This window comes from Telopea speciosissima, chromosome 1 (genome assembly GCF_018873765.1).
Source record: "Telopea speciosissima isolate NSW1024214 ecotype Mountain lineage chromosome 1, Tspe_v1, whole genome shotgun sequence".
Taxonomy (NCBI): Eukaryota; Viridiplantae; Streptophyta; class Magnoliopsida; order Proteales; family Proteaceae; genus Telopea; species Telopea speciosissima.
This window is the reverse complement of record NC_057916.1, coordinates 32,091,711-32,106,303: the sequence shown is the minus strand read 5'-3', so window position 1 is coordinate 32,106,303 and position 14,593 is coordinate 32,091,711. Positions and strand designations below refer to the sequence as shown.

The following is a 14,593-nucleotide window of genomic DNA, read 5'->3' as shown; positions in this document are numbered from 1 at the left end:
TTTTTTGTGAGTTCTATTAGTTTGTTGATCTCACTTTCCTTCTCTCTCTTGAGCTCTGGTTGTGTGTGTTAAGTCGATTGATTGTTCTTTCTATCCATTCACCGATAAAGGCAAAAACGATTGATGGGTACCCGCTATTTGTCAAGGTTCAGTCATGATTTCGATTCAGGGAAGATATTTTGTGTATCTGTAACAGATGCGTTGCTATTCTCCCTCTTTTCTTCAATCAATTTCTCTCTATGTTGCTCTTTCGTGTGAGAATCTCCTTACTTTCTAGTTCTCACATTTAACTAATTTTCTTCCATTATACTTTTTGATAGATAACTGATTATGGTACCCAATTGCATCTATTTCTATGTTCTCTAATTCCAGCTTTCCATGTTCTTCTGGGACACAAATTTAGACAATCCAAATACGATCTCTGGCATTCTAGAGCCAACCTCACCAAAATTACAATCATTCCTGCCAAACCTAGATGTAAAACCCGTCGATTTCCTTGCTATGGGCAACTGAACCACGACAAAGTGAATGACCCTGCCATCCTCCATACTGAAAACAGGACTCAAATGAAATAACATCCAGAAGGGAGTCCCGTCTTTCCGATAGTTCAATAGACTCAACTGAATAGTCCTCTCCTCCCGAATGGCCTCTCGAATCTCCATTACCGATTTTCGATTGGTTTCAGGGCCCTAAAACATCCTCGCATTCCTTCCAATCACCTCATCTTTAGAGTAATGAGACATTTTTAAGAACTCCCTGCTGGCAAAGACGATCGGGTGGCCTGAAATACAAGGATCAGTAATGGTGAAACTATCAAACATCCTTGTGTTCTTTATTGTGAATAATCAGTTGTTGATTTAACAGAAGAATATTTGGTGGGGGGGGGGGGGGGGGGGGGGGGGGGGGGGGGGGGGGGGGGGGGGGGGGGGGGGGGGGGGGGGGGGGGGGGGGGGGGGGGGGGGGGGGGGGGGGGGGCGAGGGGGGGGGGGGGGGGGGGGGGGGGGGGGGGGGGGGGGGGGGGGGGGGGGGGGGGGGGGGGGGGGGGGGGGGGGATTGGAGGGGGGGGGGGGGGGGGGGGGGGGGGGGGGGGGGGGGGGGGGGGGGGGGGGGGGGGGGGGGGGGGGGGGGGGGGGGGGGGGGGGGGGGGGGGGGGGGGGGGGGGGGGGGGGGGGGGGGGGGGGGGGGGGGGGGGGGGGGGGGGGGGGGGGGGGGGGGGGGGGGGGGGGGGGGGGGGGGGGGGGGGGGGGGTGGTTGTTTGATTATTTGTAAGGAATTATGTATACTATACTTGATAATTGTTTACTTCTTACCCTAAAAATTTAAGAACAAAGATATTCGAACTTATGAATTTCCCGCACGCAGTTGCAGAGTGGAGGTGAATAGAGACGAGAGAGTAAATTGTGAATGAAAAGTACAAAAGCAAAATGTAAAAAAGGGGATTTTGGAGAAAAGCAAAAAAGTAAAGGGGGGGGGGGGGAGTTTTGTACACGGTTTACGAAACCTTTCTTCTTATTTATATGAGCAATTTTTTTTTTGGGAAATTTATATATACCATTCTTGAGGTTTGACGAAATGATAAATTTTATCTTCAATTTTGAAAAATTCAATGTACGATTCTGAGGTTTGTAAACAGTAACAAATAAACTCATTCTGTCAACTTATGACTAACATTGTAAAAAAATAAAAAATAAGAGGTGAACTGATAAAATTAACCTTGTAAATAAATAATAAAAAAAAAAAAACCCTGCAACTCATCTTTCCCAAATCGATTGGGGAAGATGAGTTGCAGGTCTCAAAACCGTTTCAACCTTTACAAATACTCTCCAAGATCTTAGATCCATGAGCTTTCTCACTTACAATAATGGAATCTAATTAGGGTTATCTGCTTTAAATATGCGACGGGTTATGCTTTCTCACTCGCAAGATCATCGAACCCTTTACTCAAGAGCAACTTCTCGATATCCTTCAAGATGCCGCCGCCTGTCACTTAGACGTTTTCGATATCCATGCCATTGCCGACCGTTATCCAGCGCAGCGCAAGCTGTTCATCCGCGGTCTCGGTTGGGACACAACCACCGAAGGCCTGAGCACTCTGTTCTCACAATACGGTGATCTTGAAGAAGCCGTGGTCATCTTCGACAAAGCTACAGGGAAGAGCAAACGTTGTGGCTTTATCACTTTCAAGCACATCGACGGTGCTATGCTCGCATTGAAGGAGCCCAGCAAGAAGATCGACGGTCGGATGACTGTCACACAGCTCGCCGCCCCAGGGACTTCGTGCCCCACTGCAAATCAGCCACCGGCGGTTGATATGTCAATGCGTAAGATTTATGTTGGGAACGTTCCTCCAGATATGCCTGCGGATCGCTTGCTTGCTCACTTCTCGTTTTATGGAGAGATAGGAGGGACCATTAGGATTCGATAAGTAGACCGGAAAGTGAAGAGGGTTTGCCTTATTCGTCTACAAAACTGCTGAGGCCGCAAAGGCTTCTCTTGTTGATGCCACCAAGAACATTGATGGGCACCAGTTGCTCTGCAAATTGGCGATTGAAGGAAAGAAGGCGAAGCCTGGCCAACCTGGAGTAGCTGTTGCAGGAGCTCAGCCCCCCCCCTGGTGTCACCGGAGAAATTACCGGCGATGGACTTGGCTTGCCACCACCGTCTTCCATGCCGAGCACTCTTTCTTCTCATTACGGTGGTCATCCTTCTGGGTTGTCTGCCTATGGTGGTTTTTCCGGTGCTCATCAGGGCCCACAATCACCATCATAATCTGAACTCGCCATTGCAGTCATTTCTTTGTGAGATAACCCTAATTAGATTCCATTATTGTAAGTGAGAAAGCTCATGGGTCTATGATCTTGGAGAGTATTTGTAAAGGTTGAAAGGGTTTTGAAACCTGCAACCCATCTTCCCAATCGATTTGAGGAAGATGAGTTGCAGGATTTTATTTTATTTTTTTTGCAAGGGTAATTTTGTCAGTTCACCTCTTATTTTTAACAGTGTTAGTGATGAATTGACGGAATGGGCTTATTTATTATTGTTTACAAACCTCAAGGGGGTACGCAAAATTTTTCAAAATTGGGGGGTAAAATTATCCTTTCGTCAAACCACAGGGGTGGTATGTGTAAATTTTTCTCTTTTTTTTTTTTTTGTTGTTGACAATGTCGAAGGTGGAAAAACAGTTCAAATGTTAAACCTAGGGGTGTCAATAATGCCCGACTGGCCCGAACCCACCCTGAACCCGGCTTGGGCCCGACCTTGATCTACCAGCCCAAAGGGCGGTTTAGGGTTGAGTTTTTGGCTGACTCTGGCAGGGTCGGTCGGGTCCAGGATAAGACCCCGGGCTTAGCTTGGCCCAGCCTTGACCCGACCCTGAATTAGTTATAAGTATGTATATTTTTGAAAATACCAAAATGCCCACAAGAGATGATAATCCTAACCCATATTCCGATTATTCCCTTTTCGTTTTTACCTTTCATTCTTCCTCTTCATCCACGAGAAAGCAGCCGCTCGAGTGCTTGACTAGCAGTCTGCCTTAGTGCCTTCTTCTTCCTCGGTTCCTCCTTCCCAGATTCGCATCAAGGTATGTAAAAAAGAGTAAGATTAGTCGTCTATTTCTCACTTGCTTCCTTCGTGTGCGTGTGCTTTAGATAAACTGTTGTGATTGTTTTATTACTAGTTAATGAAACTTTGCTGTACTTCTGTTGCTGGTTGGGTGTTTATTATGAATATTACTCTCTGGTTGCGACTCGTGGAAACTATTGCAAGCCAAGTTGAACCTATTCTCTCTCTCTCTCTCTCCTTATTTGTGCTCTGTTTTCTCTTCTTTGCCGACCCCATTAAGTTGGGAATTGGGAATTAGGGTCAAGACAGGGTCAATCAGAGCCAACCCGACCCTGCCCGATCCTATCAGGGTCAGGTTGGACCGGGCCGGGTTAGGGAAAACCCTGGCGGAGTCGGGTCAGGGTTGAGGGTTTCTTGGCCCTGCCAAGGTTGGGTCAAGGTCAGGGTTTAGGTTAAGGGATCTAGGGTCAGGGTCAGGGTTTAGGCAGGGCCGGCCCAACTCGACCCATTGACACCCCTAGTTAAACCTTTACATTCTTTTTTCTTCTAGTAAAATCTGTTGGTCTTAGGGGAGAAAAAGTGTCAAATTTTCAAGACAAGTGGACCCCAAGGCGTCCCTTGAATGTTTGCTTCTAAGATTTAACCTCAAAGTGTGTTTGCCAAGAGGTAAAATAAAGCTTTAAAAATTCAAAATTATAAGAGAATGCAGAATAATGATCCGAATATAATACGGATGTGTAGACATACATTGGGATGAGGTATTCGATTAATTAAACTATGAAATTTCACACACGGCTAAAACAAATAGTGTACTTCCTTTTCAACGGTTAGAACTATCACATCATCATTCCCTATGGTATAATGAAGATGGACAACTTTTATACAGTTATCAAAGTGCTATGTGAGAATGAGCTCCCTGCCCCTTCCCTCAAAGATTTTATAATTACTATTTCATTAATTTTAGCCTTTAATAAGATAATGTAAGGCTCTTACCAAAAACAATATATATATGGTGAAGGAAAACCCACGATCGGATAGCCTCTAATACAAAAGTTCAAAAATACCTCTACCCTCATTATGATATTCATCCCACCCCATTAATGCTCCCACGGTGAAGGAATACCTCCTTTGCGGTGGGTAAAGAAAAAGTGAGAAACACCCTTCTATAAGGTACATGCCACTGTGTGGTGGTATTACTCAGAGAAAGGTTAATCGATGTATTTTCATAAAGGCACATGAATTTTTTATTATTTTCTCTCATATAGGGTAAATGGTACCCAAGGTACCTAAGGTTTTTACTAATTATAGTTTAGATACCCAATGTTTCACATATTATGTTCAGAATACCTAAATTGAATTATAAGTATCCAATTAATACAATTTCTTTTTTATTTTTAAATTTACCCTTATAAATAACTTTTTTTTTTAATATAAAATCCTAATGTATGTGTGTGTGTGTAAAGGATCACTAATAACAACCCATCATCGATTAATAAATAAGCAAACCAAACAAATCATTACCCAAAATTCTCCTTCAAGAATCAAAACCCCTGAAAGGCTGAAATCAATTAATAAAAAACCCAATAGTCACTTTTTTTCTTCAGAGAAACCGATGCCCATCATTTGAAAGACACTAAAAAAGCCCAAATGACACTCAACAAAGAAATGAAATGAAATCCATCCAAAAATTAGAAAAAATCAAAGCAGGGATAACAAGGCTACCTCTGCAACGAATGACCTTGCCAGAAGTGCTCGACATCTTTCCTCTCTTGATATATAAAAGTTTCTTCTCTCTATAAAATGGATTTCTGAGCTATTTGTCTTTTCCTCTAAACTACCTTGGCAGGTATTTATGTTAGAATAGAAAAGCTTGAGTCTTCAAGGAGCGTTACAGGGTGGCTTTCCTTAAGATGTAATTCGTGTAAGGGTATTTATGTAATATTATTTCATATATTCTAATATAATTCTACTTGTATTAATGCCCAGGCTGTGAGGGGCAATCTAGTAATTAACCTATCTGACTTAAACCCTAGTTTTTCTATATAGACTAGCTGGAGGCAGCAGTCTGGGTATTCCAAACCAGATACTCAGGGTGTAATGCTTTAAGCAACCTTGTGCTTAAACCCTAAACCCTAACAATCTTAAAGCATTAGGATTTTCGTTTCTCTGCAATCAAGATCGGCTTTGGATTTCGGATTCACGTTCGACTTCGTCTCAATTCTGGTTTTCTGATCGACTTTAGAATTTTATTTGATCGACCTTTTGGTGATCACGGAATCTGATCACGGTTACTATTCTATCAAAGACGGCATTGATCAAAGCTCTTGCATCACGGTTCCAGTTTGAGAGGTAATTCTTTATCAAATGATCAATCAAGCTTGGAGATCTGTCTTCACGATTTTGTTCGAACGTGCGTCACGGCTTTCGTTTCTCAAAGTTTTGTTTTGATTTGATTTTAAAACAAAGTTGAGTAGAAGTTTACAAAGTTTGCAGACCTTGACAGAGAACCTTTATCAAAGGTTTTTTATTTGGTTGTTTGATTACAAAGACAAAAGCAATTAATCCATTTTGATTTGATTGGTTCGAAAGAAAAAAAAAAAAAAAATCAAATCAAAAGAAGTTTTGGAGTTTACTTTTGGCAGAGTACGTTATTGGCAGGGAGCTTTTATTTTTCAAAGCTCTTTTCTACTTCCTTGATTTGATTATTAAAAAAATAAAAAAAACAAAGGAAAAGTAGAAGAAGACAAAAGGCTTTAACTTTTGATTTATTTTTGAGATCGGTCACTACCTACAGGTTGCGACCAGTGCCAGCCATCACCAAACAGCAGCCAGTGACCCTTGTTTGCCAGCACTAGGGTGACCACCACGACTGTCGACGTCGCTGCACCACCGCCATCCTTTCCTCCGTCGTCTAAATCCAGGGTTCTCCATCTCAGGTGTGACTGTTCCTTGAGCATTTATTTTTTATTTGAATATTTGCTTAGGCATATAAACAAATCACATAAATATGGAGAAACACGTTGTTCCAATTGAGATGATCAAAGCCCAATTCAAAAAGGAGGAGGACCTGTCAAAAATCCATTTGGTTGACAAGTTTATGGATTTCAAGTTTCAAGAAGACAAGGAAATACTTCCACAAGTAACAGACTTTGAGAACTTGAGAACAAAACTGAACCAAGAAAATATCTCTATTGTTGATGCATTCTTAGTGGGTGCAATTATTTTTAAGTTACCCTATACCTGGCATTCCTTTAAAACTGAGATGCATAGGAAGAAAACACAAGTGAGACTAGATGATCTCAAACGGTTCATTAGAATCGAAGATGGGAACAGAGCTAGGAATAACTTGGAGATGGTGAAACAACAACAGACATCTGCTAATTTCGTTTCACAACCCAAGAAAAATCCTAGGCAGTCTAAGCCACCTAAGAAAGAACCCCAACAGTTGGAAGCCAAAAAGACTAACTTTAAAAAGAAGGGCAAGTACCGCAACAGTAGAAAGTGGGGTTACTATACATCTGAGTGTAGAAGTCCTAAGAAAGGGAACACTGACACACCACAGAAGGAAGTTCACATGTTGGTGGACAAGACTGAGCCTACTAACTTTGTTGCCATGGTTGACAAGGATAAGGGGTTGGGCAGTACATCTTCAGATTGGTGGTTAGACTATGGGGCGACTTATCATGTTTGCAATAACAAGGACCTGCTAACTGATATTGTTCAAGTAACAGAGACTGTCACTATTGCAAATGGAGACGTTGTGAAAGTGATACAACAATAGACATCAAACTTGGTTCTTTCATCAGGTAAAATACTTACTTTGAAAAATATTAAAATTTTCCTGATTTTGAAAAGAATTTAATTTCAATTAGAATTTTGCTTGATGCTGACATGTCTATTACTTTTAGTAGTGGAAGAGTAACACTGTCTGTGAACTCTTTTTATTTTGGATGTGCTTATAATTTGAATGATATGTTTTGGTTGAGGTTAGCTAATGAGACAATAAACTAGGTTAACCATACTTCACTTGATCTCAAAATACTACACTGTAGGTTAGGACATGTGAACTATAGAAAAATGCTCAAACTAGCTAAAACTCATAATTTACCAGTAGACACTTCATCTAGATTTAACAAATGTGAAGTGTGCGTTTAAACCAAAATAACTAGAAAACCTTTCAGAACGATTTCTAGGAGCACTCAACTTCTTGAACTTATACATTCTAACATTTGTGACTTTAAAAGCTATACAACTAGAGGAGGTCGGAAGTATTTGATAATATTTATAGACGATTTTTCTAGATATTGTCATTTATATCTGTTAAAATCTAAAGATGAAGCATATGAAAATTTTTAAATTTTCAAGAATAGGGTAGAAAATCAGTTGAACTTGAAAATTAAAAGATTTAGAAGTGATAGGAAAAGAGAATACAAATTAACAGAGTTCAAGGAATTCTGTGCCTCTGCAGGCATAATCCTTGAAACTACTGCTCCTTACTCACCTCAATTAAATGGCATAGCTGAAAGAAAGAACAAGACGTTAACAGAGATGTTACACTCCATGTTATTGACAGCTGACATACCCTCTTGCTATTGGGGAGAAACAGTGTTTACTGCAAATCACATTCTAAATAGACTGTCACATTCAAAATTGACTTTTACACCTTGTGAACTATGGCATAAACATCCCTGTAGATATGATACTCTTAAGGTTTGGGGTTGTATAGCTTATGTTAGGATACAAGACCCTAGGAGACCTAAGGTGGGAACTAGAACAAACACTTGTATGTATCTAGGTTGTACAGAAGACAATGTTGTAGATCGATTTTTAGATCTATCCACCAATGTATTGATAAAATCTAGGGATGCTATTTTCTTTGAAGATAAATTCCTCAGAGATAAAGGCCAGAACTGACATGGTTTGACTGAAATGGTTACAGAATCATCTTTGAAATCTGAACCAATTGTTTCTGATACTACTCCCACAATGCTCCCTGAATCAGAACCTAGAAGAGTATCTACTAGAGATAGAGTATCCAAGAACTTTGGTGAGGATTTTGTGACCTACCATCTAGAGACCGATCCATCCACCTATAAGGAAGCGATGAGATTTAGGGACTCACTGCTATGGAAAGAAGCCATTGATGAGGAGATGAGCTCTTGAATGCAGAATGTGACATGACACCTTGTTGATCTGCCTAAAGGGGCCAAGACAATAGGGTGTAAGTGGGTACTGAAGAAGAAACTTAATCCGGATGGGTCTATAGCCAGGTATAAAGCACGGTTAGTAGCTAAGGGCTATACCCAGGTGAGAGGAATAGATTATTTTGACATCTACTCCCCGGTCTGCCATTTGGCAACGATAAGGATTCTTCTTGCCATAGCATCTATTGAGCACTATATTGTGCATCAAATGGATATAAAAAGGTTTTTCTTAATAGAGACCTAACCGAAGAAATCTACATGAACCAACCTGAAGGGTTTGTCGTGGAAGGTTCTAAAAAAAGAGTTTATAAATTAAACAAATCTCTCTATGGTCTTAAACAAGCACCTAAATTGTGGCATGAGAAGTTTGACAAGACAGTAAAGAGCCTTGGTTTTCATACCAGTAACTCGGATAAGTGCCTTTATTTTTTGTCTGAGTCAAACAAGGTCACGATTATTTGCTTGTATGTAGACGACATGTTGATTCTAGGTTCTGATCTCTCTGTAGTGAGTGACATTAAAGAAACCTTGTCCAAAGAATTTGACATGAAAGATCTTGGTGTGGTAGACACTATTCTTGGAATGAGAGTAAGCTTCGATGAGCAAGGGATCACCCTTAACCAGTCTCATTACATTGAGAGGCTACTTTCTAGTTGGAGATATAGTGATTGTAAACCGATTGAGACACCCTATAATTATAACAAACGGTTGAAACCTAACACTGGCGATACCGTGAATCAGTTAGAATATTCTAAACTGATTGGTAGCCTCATGTATGCAATGAGTTGCACTAGGCCAGACATAGCCTTTACGGTAGGCATGCTGAGTCATTTCACTAGTAATCCTAGAAAGAGCATTGGGATGCCCTGACAAGGCTGATGAGATACCTTAAAGGTACTCTAGGTTATGCTCTATGTTAGACTGGACATCCTTCAACTTTGGAAGGATATTCTGATGCATCTTGGTGCTCAGATTTGGGAGACAGCAGATCCTAACTTGGGCCCCAAGGCCCACATAAGGTCAAGTTAATAAAAAGGGGTAAGGGTAGGGTCAAACATGGCAGGACACCAATAGTACCTTAGCCACGGGGTCTCACCCACAAGGGTCCCCGCGCCAGCATTGGATGCGGTGGTCGGAGGCACCGAACCTTGCCTCCGATGCGAGTAGGAAGGTGGTTCCCACCATAAGAGGTCAGGGCCTTTGGACCACACTTCGAGGGCTTTGAGAGGGCAAGTAAGCACACAACAAATTTGGTCAACTACTTACCCCGACATGTCAAGGTACAACCTCCGTGGTCCCGACTAGTTTCCACGGCAAACTCGTACTATGGTCAATAATTTTATAGCTGGGTTTGACCACCGTGAGAACAACTCACCAAGATATGTGGCGTTGATAACTACACGTCACGGGGAAGAATTAATAATTAATTATACTCCCGGGGTGCGGGTATAACATTAAAGGTACTCTAGGTTATGCTCTATGTTAGACTGGACATCCTTCAACTTTGGAAGGATATTCTGATGCATCTTGGTGCTCAGATTTGGGAGACAGCAGATCCACTAGTGGTTATGTATTTACACTAGGAGGAGCAGCTGTAGCATGAAAATTCAAGAGACAGACTGGTATTGCTCTGTCATCTATGGAATCGAAACTTTATGCTTTAGCTTCTGTGGGAGATGAAGCAGAGTGGATAAAGGATCTGATCATAAATATTCTATTGAGGAGTTTCAAATTAAACTTTATATCTATATTCTATGATAATCAAGCAACAAAGACAATAGTGAATAACTCACTCTTTAATGGTAAGAGGAGACACATCAGGCTGAAACAGGCCATGCCAAGTTATAAAACAGAACAAGGGATTATCACTTTGATTGATGTGAGATCGAAGGATAATACGGCAGATGCCCTTACAAAGGGATTGAACAAAGATCGAACATTCAAAACTACGGGGGAGATGGGGTTAAAGACCATTTAGTCAAGTCTTAACCTAACCCAGTATTATTTTGAATTATTCGAATCTCATCTAGACTTGGTAAGTATTTGGGACAGTTTACATGTTTCAGATAACTTAGTTAGGTTACTAAGTATGGGGGTTTGTGAAACCATTCCAAATTTGATGGTGTAGCAAATTCTTCATGTGAAGTTTTCTTACTTTGTTATTCTACATAGGAATATGGAAATTGTTTGATATGTTTTAATGATATTGTGCTAGTCTTTATGTCATTCCAAATTTGATGACATGTCTTTCATAGTATGGTGTACCATTCCAAATTTGATGATACAACATATATCTATGATTAATATGATGAACATAATATTCCAAATGGAAACATGGTATGGTCCTTGTGATAGAGACTATATAGGATCGAGTTTTTGTAAAGAAACTTGATGATGATGCTTATTATTTTTTGATTAACCGTCAGCCATATATGGAATGTACTAAGTTCTTATTGTTGAACTAGATACTATTGTACAAATGATTGAAGTCATATTATCTTATGAAATTCATATTTGATAAATTACTGAGAATGGCGAAGATGGTGGAGAACGGTTAAATCTAGATCTCGATGAGGATGGCATACTTGATGAGTAAAGTCACATGGATTGCAAAAACTTTTTCCTTTTGATTATTTCTTTTGATTTAGCCACTTGCATTTGGAACTTCGGATTTATTGTTGGGTTTAGTTTTGATCTTAAACCTTAGTTTTATTTCTTGAAGTTTACTTATTGCTTATTTGATTTATTGGATTATTGATATTCAACTTATTCAATTTATATTGATTCAATTACTGATTGAACAATGATTTCTATACATGTGTGGTGGATATATATAGAACATGGGACGAGATTGTAAGGGTATTTATGTAATATTCTTTCATATGTTCTAATATAATCCTACTTATATTAATGTCTAGGATGTGAGGGGCATTCTAGTAATTAGTCCATCTGACTTAAGCCCTAGTTTTTCTATATATACTAGCTGGAGGCAGCAGTCTGGGTATTCCAAACTAGATACTCAGGGTATAATGCTTTAAGCAACCTTGTGCTTAAACCCTAAACCCTAACAATTCGTCCTTACTGCTAAGATACAAATAGGCTGCAAATGAATTGTCTCCCAAGATATAACGAAGTCCAACATGTCAGTTGATTGTCTTGGCTATGTAATGCAAAAACAGAGTCAAGATCGATGTCAGAAAGCCTTTTGAGAAAACAGAAAAACCAGTAGCAGAAAACTTGTTCCCTGCAATAACACAGATTTTTTACAAGATTACCTTTGAGAGTGAGAAGGAGAAGAACGTTTTTGGGATATATTCAAGTTTGAAATAACTTGGGTATTTTCACCTACTTGGCACATGTTCCTAACATATAGATCCTTTCATATTTGAATCTGGACCGTTAGATCATAACAATATGATCTAAACCGTCCAAAACATAACAATAATAAGCTACCGATCAATTGTTTACAATAATCTTATTTAGATTCAATTTGGTCTATTAGATAAAAAAGAACGGCCTTAATTAGATCTCACTCGAAGCGATGCAAGCATGTTAAGTATGCCACTGACGCTTCTATAGCATACACGTGCGCGTTCGAACGAAAGTCCACGCACATACACCGTAACAATCTCGATTTATTAATTTAAATGACACACAATACTTTACTAAATATACCCAATAAATCTTCTTTGCAATTTTGACGTGAGACTATTCCCAAAGCCATTATGTTGAAAAAACCTCCAACAATTTATAACAAGAACAGAAGGTTAAGGCGTTGTTGCGTCAAGAAATCGTCGAGCGGTCCTGCGAGTGCCATCACCTGCAAGTGGACCAAGGGGTCAACAGAGAGAACCGGTGTGGTTCCGGCCTAGGGCTCTCCGATGCCAAAGTTAGATCTCCTGGCGCAAATAGATGAATAGTGATTATTCAGTATGAGATTAGATGTCCCGGATGGGGTTGTGTACCTTGCCTTTTATAGTAGCATATGGCGGTGTGGAGAGTCCCAGTTTGATGGCGATTGTGCCATTGAGTGGATAGAGGCCCTGGGTAACGGGGCTCTATCCTGATTGGCCATCTCCCCGTGGGAGGGAGTGTCCTGGTGGCATCAGGATCCTTGGTGGATAGATACCCGCGTGTGGTGATAACGTCCTTGGTGCTTGAATCCGTCTGGGTGACGTGACCTCTAAGCGGCGGTCTAGAGTCCTGATAGTGACATGAGTCTTAGCGATACGATCGGATCGTAGATGGGTAGCCCCCACCTCACGTGCCCACGATGCTGTGCCTGGGTGCAGGCCGCGCCTGGATGGATGTGGCCGTGCCTAGGTGAGGCCGCGCCCGCCTGGATGTGTGGCCGCGCCCAAGTGGTGGCCTCACCTGGGTGAGGCCGCGCCCCGGATGTGTGGCCGCGCCCAAGGGGTGGCCATGCTTGGGTGAGGTCAGCGCCGGGTGAGGCCGCGCCTACCATGTGTGGCCGCGCTCGTGAGGCCGTGCCCGAGGTGGCCGCGCCGAGTGGTGGCCGCGCCTGGGTGAGGCCGCGCCCGAGTGCTGGGACCCGGTTCGTTCTCCTTGGCTATGGAACGGGTCGCCTGTGACACGTGGCGATCGTTGATTTGCCCGGTGAATATTGGATGTATCAGGCGTGAAGCCTGGCCTGAAGATTATGAATTTATCAAAAGGAGAGGAAGACGGGGTGTGGTGGTGGGTTGGATTGCAACAGAGGTTTGGGGCGGCTGGGATTGGGTTGGGTTGTAGCAGGGGTCGGGGCCAGTGGGATTGTAGGAGGAAGAAGAAGAAGAGGGGATGGTGATGTCGTTCCCATTGGGTTTCTATATTAAAAAAATACAAAAGTTATTTGCAAAGGTCAAATTAGAAATAGAAAAAAATTGTGTATATCGATTACTTATAATTGGGCTTGTGAATTTGAGCAAACCGGCCCATATGTTAGGGAGGAGAGAGTATGAGAGGGCATGTAATACCAACAATGTACGCATAATTTTCCATTTTGCCCCCTCTCCCCCTCAAGGCCTACGTCAATTATAATGCTATTACACCCAATTACTAATGAGGAATGCAAGGTTGAAGTCAAGAAGAATATAAGGTATAGAAGAAGAACAATTCACCCACTAAGGTTGAACCCGACTCTTATGTTAATATCTTCTCAATTTTTCATTTACCTTTCTGATCTTCTCTTCTCGTTCATTTTTCTTTCTCTATTCCCCACTAGCGATGCTGATAAGATAGATCTTGTCTCTCCCTCTCTCATTCATGCCTATTTATAAACAAACATTTTTTCTTTGTCTTAAATGTATCTTTCTTTATCTTCTTCTTCCACAAACTTCTGTATCTCTTTATTTAATTACACTTTCTTTCTTTTTCATTATTATTGTATTACTTTAAGGGAGCATTGAGTTGGCACGCCCTCACCCAAAAATAAAATAGCACATCTTTCAATAATTAGTAAGTGATAATTCATGCTTTAGTGAAATATTTCTTTTTTTTATCAAATCGAAACCAATCCGATAACAAACTGATAAAAACCCAAAATGGAGCGAAACCGATTGATTTTAGATTCACTCTTTTCATGCCAAAACTAAATCAGCCCAAACCAAACGACTGATTGACACCCCCTACCTCCATAGGATTTTGAAGTTGCTTTATTAAGTACAAGTCCAAGTCCAAGTCCATTGACAATGAGGCACATAGCATGATATGGGCTACGTAAACATATAAACAAACTCTAAAGCTCCAAATCTAACATGGCTTTTATTTTTTTTCCTTCCTTTAAAGGTAATTAAAAAATCAGAAAAATGATAGAATAATATTCT

General features: G+C 41.0%; 1 pseudogene; it reads left to right on the top strand.

Annotated features, from left to right (window-relative positions):
- Positions 1–1,912: 1,912 nt before the first annotated feature.
- On the top strand, positions 1,913–2,769 carry LOC122646480 (annotated as a pseudogene).
- The last annotated feature ends 11,824 nt before the right edge of the window (positions 2,770–14,593 follow it).